At 37.1% G+C, this 7,818-nt stretch overlaps 1 non-coding gene across 1 annotated transcript; it reads left to right on the forward strand.

Annotated features, from left to right (window-relative positions):
* The first annotated feature begins 4,626 nt into the window (after positions 1 to 4,626).
* On the forward strand, positions 4,627 to 4,747 carry LOC113593126 (U6atac minor spliceosomal RNA). The gene has a single exon (XR_003413186.1). It is a non-coding gene; the product is annotated as a U6atac minor spliceosomal RNA (small nuclear RNA).
* The last annotated feature ends 3,071 nt before the right edge of the window (positions 4,748 to 7,818 follow it).

A 7,818-nucleotide genomic window follows, 5' to 3' on the forward strand; every position in this document is an offset into this window, starting at 1 on the left:
GGGTTCCAATAAGCAAATAATGGAGGTTAGAAAGATCCATGTCATAATAAATCAGAGGTATCACACTGGAGATAACAGCATTAACTCATGTTTAGTTTAATATAAGCACAGATGGCTCCATATAGAGCATAACCTGTACACACAGATTTGTATATACACACATATAGTACTTCCTTGCTCTGTCAGCTAAGAAAACCTAGAAGCAACGAGACCCAGTAGCAGCAAGCAGTCCTTGGTTTCTAATAACATTTGCCAATGAAAAGAACCCAGCCTCCTTGGAGAAATGACTGATTTTAGGACTGGGACAGAAAATATACAAGAAGCTCCTGGTGTATCTTGTAGTGTGTAAAAATAAGACAATGTTAAAAAAAATGTTAAATGTAAAAAAACCCAAAAACCCCTCAATGATGGACATTGTGTCTCTGTGTCAAAGGGGGTTGCAGGAGCCAACTGAAAGAGCTCTCAATGGCTGAAGTTGAAACAATTTGAGTAACAAAGTAATATTAGATTATAACCCAAAGGGTAAAGTAAATGTCCATGAGTCTATACTGATAGTGACTGAAGATGACTGAATATATATAAATGGAGGCAAGTAGATGAATCTCCTATCTAGAAGAAGTCTAAATAACTTACGTAGAGACTCCACCCTCAAGGAAGTGAACTATAACTTACCACTCCTTGTTTGTTTTAAACTCCCTACTCTTTAAGTGTGGACTGAAACTAGTGGATCCCTTCTAAAGAGTACAGTACAGAAAGGGGGAAAAGGTAAATTTACCATGGAGAAAACTGACAAACACTAGCTCAACCATGTGATCGATCTGAATGTCAACAGTGATCAGTCATGTTGATAGTATGTACCCTTGCTACGCTGTGATGAAAATGACACTTACCTGTTTGGACTTTCTCCTCAAAATCCATAACCCCAATCTAATCATGAGAAAAATATCAGACACATCCCAATTGAGAGGCATTATACAAAATATCTGGCCAGCACTCCTCTAAATTGTCAAGATCATCATAAACAATAAATATCTGCCAAACTGTTATAGCCAAGAAGAGTCTAAGGAGACATGAAAATTAAATGTAATGTGGTAGCCTGGATGGGATCCTGGAAAAGAAAAAGGATATTAAGTGAAAGCTAAACAAAATCTGAATAAAGTGTGGACTTAAGAATAAACGTATCAATGGGACACCTAGGTGGCTCAGTCAGCTAAGCGTCAAACTGTGGCTCAGGTCATAATCTCAAGGTTCGTGAGTTTGAGCCCTGAGTCAGGCTTTGTGCTGACAGCGTGGAGCCTGGAACCTGCTTTGGGTTCTGTGTCTCTCTGTCTCTCTGCCCCTCCCCTGCTTGTGCTCTGTCTCTCTCTTAAAATAAATAATAAAACATTAAAAAAAAGAATAAGTGTATCAATATTGATTTATTAATTGTGACAAATTTACCATACTAATAGATAATAATAGGGAAACGGTATGTGTTTCAGAAGTTTCCTATACTATTTTCACAATTTTCTATAAATCCAAAGCTGTTTTAAAATTTAAAAAAAAGTTTACATAAATAATTATGTTATGTTTTTATCAGATTAATACTAAGTGGTGCACAGGATGCCAGATGGTGAGCCATGGTTCAACAACAGACCTCGTGAGCTGATGAACTAGAAGTACTGATGGGGCCTGGAAGGAATACCTGGCATGCCTCCAGGGGCCACATGGGAGGTAAAGGCAGAGTGCAGACAGAAAGTCAGGACCTGGGGCACTGTCTTTAATAGGGTCTGTAGGTGGAATGCTTAATTCAAACCGAAAGAGTGGAGTATTAGTACGCCAAAAGGGGAAGACGCTGGGGAAACAGGAGAGACTATTGATCACAACGGCTGTTAACTTATATTTGTATTTGTTTGTGACTCTGTGCACTGCTACGGAGAGTTTAACAAAATTACTCCATAATATTTTTGTCTTAGCATCTGTTCCCTGTTGCCAAGATGCCTGTGGGGGGCCTTGAACTGATACTACCACTCCCTCGAGCCCACTTCCTAGATAACAGCCCACAGACTCGCAAGTCAACTGCCCTATCCTTGTGAGAAACATTCTCCTCTGCCCCCTCAGCCTTTCCTTGTGCACCCCTTAGACAAGACCCCCTTGGTGCTTACCAAAGTCTTGCTCTTTTGGTTTGAATTGACCAATCTGGGCTTAATCTGAAAACTTCAAAGCAGTCCACCCACTGATCCTAATAAAGGCAGTGGACCTGGTCCTGACTCTGTCTATCTGCACTCTGCCTTGACTTCCAGTTTGGCCACTGGTGGTGTACTGGGTACTTCCTTGAGGTCCTGTGAGTAATAATCTATAATTCCAGTACTTCCTTCAGGACCTATGAATAATAATCTATATTTCAATCCCTCATGTGGTCTGTTGTTTCACTGCAATGCTCAGAGGCTCTATTTAATGAATATTAATTTAACAAAGTCACAACAACTGCCATGTTGGGGCACACAGTTGCATGAGGGGGCTAATGTCAGCTTAAAGTCACTGAAGGCAGTTTGGCCAAATACAATGGATGATAAGGCAACATTGCTATGGAGTAGCTTAGCTAAACTCTCAACATATGTACCCAGAACACCCCACATGGCCATTAATGAGAATGTAATTAATGTGCTTGACTATCCAAAGTAATTTAGTGAAAGAATTAGCGAAAGACATGAACCAAATTAAACAGATTAAAAAGGGGCAATTGCAAATTCTAGCTCTGAAAAATAATTACGTATAAACAGGAAATACTAGTAGTAACAAAAATTATGACATAAAAGTATGGAAAAGATAGGGACTTAAGGAATGCATGTATATTGTAAGGCAAAATTCCACAGACCATGTATCTGAGTTGAAGAATCAAGGACAAGCACTTATATTCATTTAGAGCCAGAAATAGGAAAGAGCTTGTGCAGTTAAGAGCGGTTGCTTCTGAGTATCAACGTTCAATGTTGAGACTGTTGTCAACTTTAGGAAGAATGAGACTCGCAGAAACTTTTGAATTTTGAAACTATATTTTTCTTTAAAATATATTAAGAATAAAAAATAAAAAGTAGTGTGTTTAATGGAAAAAACATTAGGCCTAAATTTAGGAACCTTAAGCTCATGTGCTAAAAAGTGATAAACTTTGAGCACAGCACCATTTCAGGTCTTCATTTTTTCACTTGTAAACTGAAATATTGGACTAAATGATTCATGAGGATCTTCCACTCTAAGATTCTAAGGTAGTAAAAAAATATACACCAATTATTTTATAAAGGGACTTGCCATGAAAAACCTTTTTGTTTTTTAAGGAAAAAGTAAAATTTGAATGACAGGCACACACACACACACACACACACACACACACACACACACACACACACAATTCCAGCATTAATGGTTTAAGTAACTACAGTTTACATCAGAGAGATGCCATATAGTTATTTAAAATTGCAAGGGATGGTGAATAACCATTTTAGGTATACAGTGTGAGCTAAGACACTATTCTAACACATTGTATATTACACAGGTGGGGAAGAGTATGTGATCGCATCAGCTTTACCAGAACAGATGATTAATGAAAGTTTGGAGAAATGGGTGGAAGTCATAACACAGACGGCTGTGCAGATCAGTTAAAGAGCTTTTATGACTTTATCTCATGGTCAAAGAATGATGTAGAAGAGGCAAAATATGAAAAAAGTTTTAGGACTATTAATGTGGTAGTTGTGTGGAGGAAGACAATGATACAAGTTAACAGATGACTTCAGATTCCCATGTATGTAGGTTGGAACCCTGGTTCTGTATGACCATTAGCAAGTCACTTAAACACCTTAAGCCCCCAGTTTCCTCATGGGATCATATGAAATTAAAGGGTATATTTATATAATACACTTGGCATAGTGCATGGCTCAATAATCAAAAACTAAAAAAAATGCTTTGCAAACAAAAAGTGGGTACAAAGGGCAAAGTTTAGTGAGACCATTAAAATAGTTTAAGGAGATGTCAATGAAAGTAAGATTAAGGAGTGAAAGAAGTAATAGGCCTTAATGACTAGCCAAAGGGGTGAAGAAGTATGAGGGGTCACCATTGACTCTGAAGCTTGGTGTCTGAGTGACTGTAAGACCCAGGGGTCAACCCGTCAGAAATATGAACTCCAATAAAGGGGAGGAACGGGCTCAGGAATAGAGGGAGTATGATGAGTTCTGTTCTAACTGTCTTGGGTGTGAGGTGATAAAGAGATTTCTAGGTAAAAACGTCTAACAGGCAACTGGAGATATAGATTTGTGATATTCTCCTCCAACTACTACCTGGACATATATATTAAGGTTCTGTTCCCATTCATGTTCTTGTATCTATAGTCTCCCTCTCAGTAATTTCAACCAATTCCACCCTTTCAACAATCACGCTCTTCCTGAAAATCTGAGGCCTACTGGAAATTTCTATTTCAATGTCTCATAAATACCTCAAACTTATTGTATCCCAAATCAAAAACTGTCTTTATCCCTAACCAGGCATTTATTAGTGACTTGTCTCATTCTGTTAATAGTACCTCAAGATCACCCAGAGTGGGCAACTTGGAGAAATCATTTATGTCTTCTCCTTTCCTGGTAAAGTCTTGTTAAATGAGTGCTGTATGAAAGGAGAGGTTAGTACTCTTGAAAAAGATGAGAAGAACCTAGTTACTAATGTAACACATTCATGGTTAAGGGATTGCTACACACTTCATGGCCTCTCATTATGATGTTGCACAAATTGTCGGAGATACAAGTGGTATATCGAACTGCATTAACATTAACGTTTTTTTCTTCATTAAAACACAAAATTAAGAGAGTCAAAAGGCAATGCAGTGAGTGGGAGAACTTATTTGCCACACATATCTGACAAAGGAATTCTATCAAGAGTACTTAAGAAACTCATCACTTCACAAAAGAGGACTTTGAAATGGCAAAAAAGAAAAGAAAATATGGTAACTCTACTATTTATTTTAAGGAAATACAAAATGAAACCCATGAGAACAAACTACTGTATACTCACCAGAGTGACTGGAATGTTAAAGACAGAAAATGCCAAGCACTGGGAAGGATATGGAAAAACTGGAATTCATATACTGGTACGTGAAGCATTAATCGCTACAACTATCAGAAAAGGAGTTGGTATGATCTACTACAGCAACATGTGTGTGACCCAGGAATTAAATTCCTACATGTATATCCAACCAAAAATCATTCACACAAAAGTCCGTGGCAGCATTATATGTTATTACTCCAGACTGAAAACCACCCAAATGCCCACCAACAGTTGAATGGGTAAATAACTATGGTCCATCTATGTGGTATAATGCCATACAGCCATGAGAACAAGCTAACATACTTGGATAAATATCACAACCATGGTGTTGAGTTAAAGAAGCCAAACAGGAGGGAATATCATGGAAAATTGCATTTATGTAAAATATGAAAGCAATTGAAAGTAATGTGTGGTGTGAAAGAGCAGTAGAATGGAGAGAGGTAGAGACAGAAAGTGGGGTCTTCTGGGGATGGTCTCTTCCTTGATATAGGTGCTGGTTTGTGATAATTAAGGTACTCTATATACACCTGAGAGTAAACAAAGATATGTACTTTTTTAACATGTGTATTATATTTCAATTTAAAGTCCTATAAATTTGGTGACTTCATTATTTTTCAACTGTTACCTCCTTAGCATCCAGTGTTCACCTTTTTATCTCAGATCCTTACTACCTTCATCTAAACAATTGTTGATTTTCCACAACTTTCTCCCTTTTAATTTATTTTAATTACACTTGGTCTATTAGTCTTTCAGAAGCAGAGCTTGGATCATGCAGCTCTTTACCGACTATGACATTAAGTTTAAATACCCAAGGTGGCTTTCTAGGCCTCCATACATTACTTCCAAAAAGCTTTGTCACCCATTTTGGCTTAAAACTGAATAAACAGAAAGATTTCCTATTAACGTAAGTGTGATTTTGTTCCCTGCTGGTCTCACGCTAGTCTTCTGAAAAAAGTTTTTACCACCTTTTATGTTGAGACTGTGTTTTCTTCCAGTCCCAATTCAAACATCCAGTCTGTATTCTTGGCTACTGCCTTTTACCCAGTTTTAGAATACCTTCTCCCTTCTTTAAAGAGTCCCTTGACAATTATTGCATGCTTCCTCTTACAGTTTGCATTATCTCTGCCATGATTTTTTTTCTTTCTTATCCTACCCTTTTAATTCTAACCACCAGTGAGATAATAGAAAGTTTGTCTCACTTCTCTTTCCACCATTTCATTCACTTAGTTGTAGTTTGTACACAGTGATCAATAAACATTCTAAAACTTTAAAAAATTAATTTACTCTAATAACTTACAATATTTGCTGTTCTATGTTTATAAACCATGAGATTATTTTTGATTAAGTGATCGAATTTTACTAGGCAATCTGCTTTATATAAGCGGTGTTCCTCTGCATTCTTCCAGAAATTAAAACTGCAGAGAAATTTATCACGACTTATGCTGTGAAAGAAAGATAAATAAAGGAAAAACAGAAACAAAAACAACTATATATAGTTGGTTTTGGCTCAGGTCATGATTTTGGCTATATGTATGTGTGTATACATATAATATAATATAATATAATATAATATAATATAATATAATATAATATAATATAATATAACATAACATAACATTATATATATATATATATATATATATATATATATATATATATATATATATAGTTGATCTTGATTTTTGGCTCAGGTCGTGATATCACAGTCCTGAGATAGAGCCCAGCATGGAGCCCAATGCTGGGCATGGAACTTGCCTAAGAGTCTCTCTCTCCTTCTATCTCCCTCTGCCCTGCCCCTGCTTGCACTTATGCAAGTTCTCTCTCTCTCTCTCTCTCTCTCTCTCTCTCTCTCTCTCTCTCTCTCATGAAAGAAATAGTTAACCTTAAAATGCCAAAGCTGCAGCTGCCTTTTTATTTCTACATTACTCTAAATTTGAGGCTGCTGTTAGCTAGTTATAAGACACTGCCGTTTGTTTTGTCTTACAGTGTTGAGTTGATGTCTTCAATAATATTGAGTTAATGTTTTTGAAAAATTTCCTATATGTCTGAAAGTTGCACTATTTCAAATGACTGGTAGAAGAGGATAAAGGAAAAGGAAAAGCTGATGTATTCCTGTCATTTGCTCTTTTGGGATTAAAATGAAAGACTAAGATTGGGGTGGACTGATTAGAGAAAGAAATGAAAGAAAAAGATGCTCTTGATAGCTTACATTTTTTGAGTGTTTTCTCTGTCACATCCTGTGATATCACATTATATCCTTACAAATATCTGGAGAGGTTAACCCCCTCTGTGACTTGCCCAAGGCGAAACAGTACGCAGGTGGCAAAGCTGTCATACACCTAAGCAAAATTAACAAAAGGAGCAGCTTCCTTTCAGAAGAGTAGTAGGCAACAGGAGAGCCAATAAGGATTATCTTTCAAGTCTTGTAGCTGATTAGTGCATACAGTCCACTGAGTCTCTATCAAATTAGAAACTTTCAAAAAGAGAAAAAAATGAAAAAGCATAAGCTAAACATAAAAAAATCCTCTATGTTTCTCTCTATGTACACAAGAATTATAGGGCCCCTAAAGAACTCCAAGATTGGAGGGCACCTGCATGGCTCAGTTGGTTAAGCCTTGCACTCTTGATTTTGGCTCAAGTTGTGATCTCTCAGTTCATGGGATCGACCCTGCATCGGACTCTGCACAGTCTGTGTGGAGCCTGCTTGGGATTCTCTCTCTGTACCCACCCCCCAAATAAATAAACATGAAA

This window comes from Acinonyx jubatus, chromosome B4 (assembly GCF_027475565.1).
Source record: "Acinonyx jubatus isolate Ajub_Pintada_27869175 chromosome B4, VMU_Ajub_asm_v1.0, whole genome shotgun sequence".
NCBI lineage: Eukaryota > Metazoa > Chordata > Mammalia > Carnivora > Felidae > Acinonyx > Acinonyx jubatus.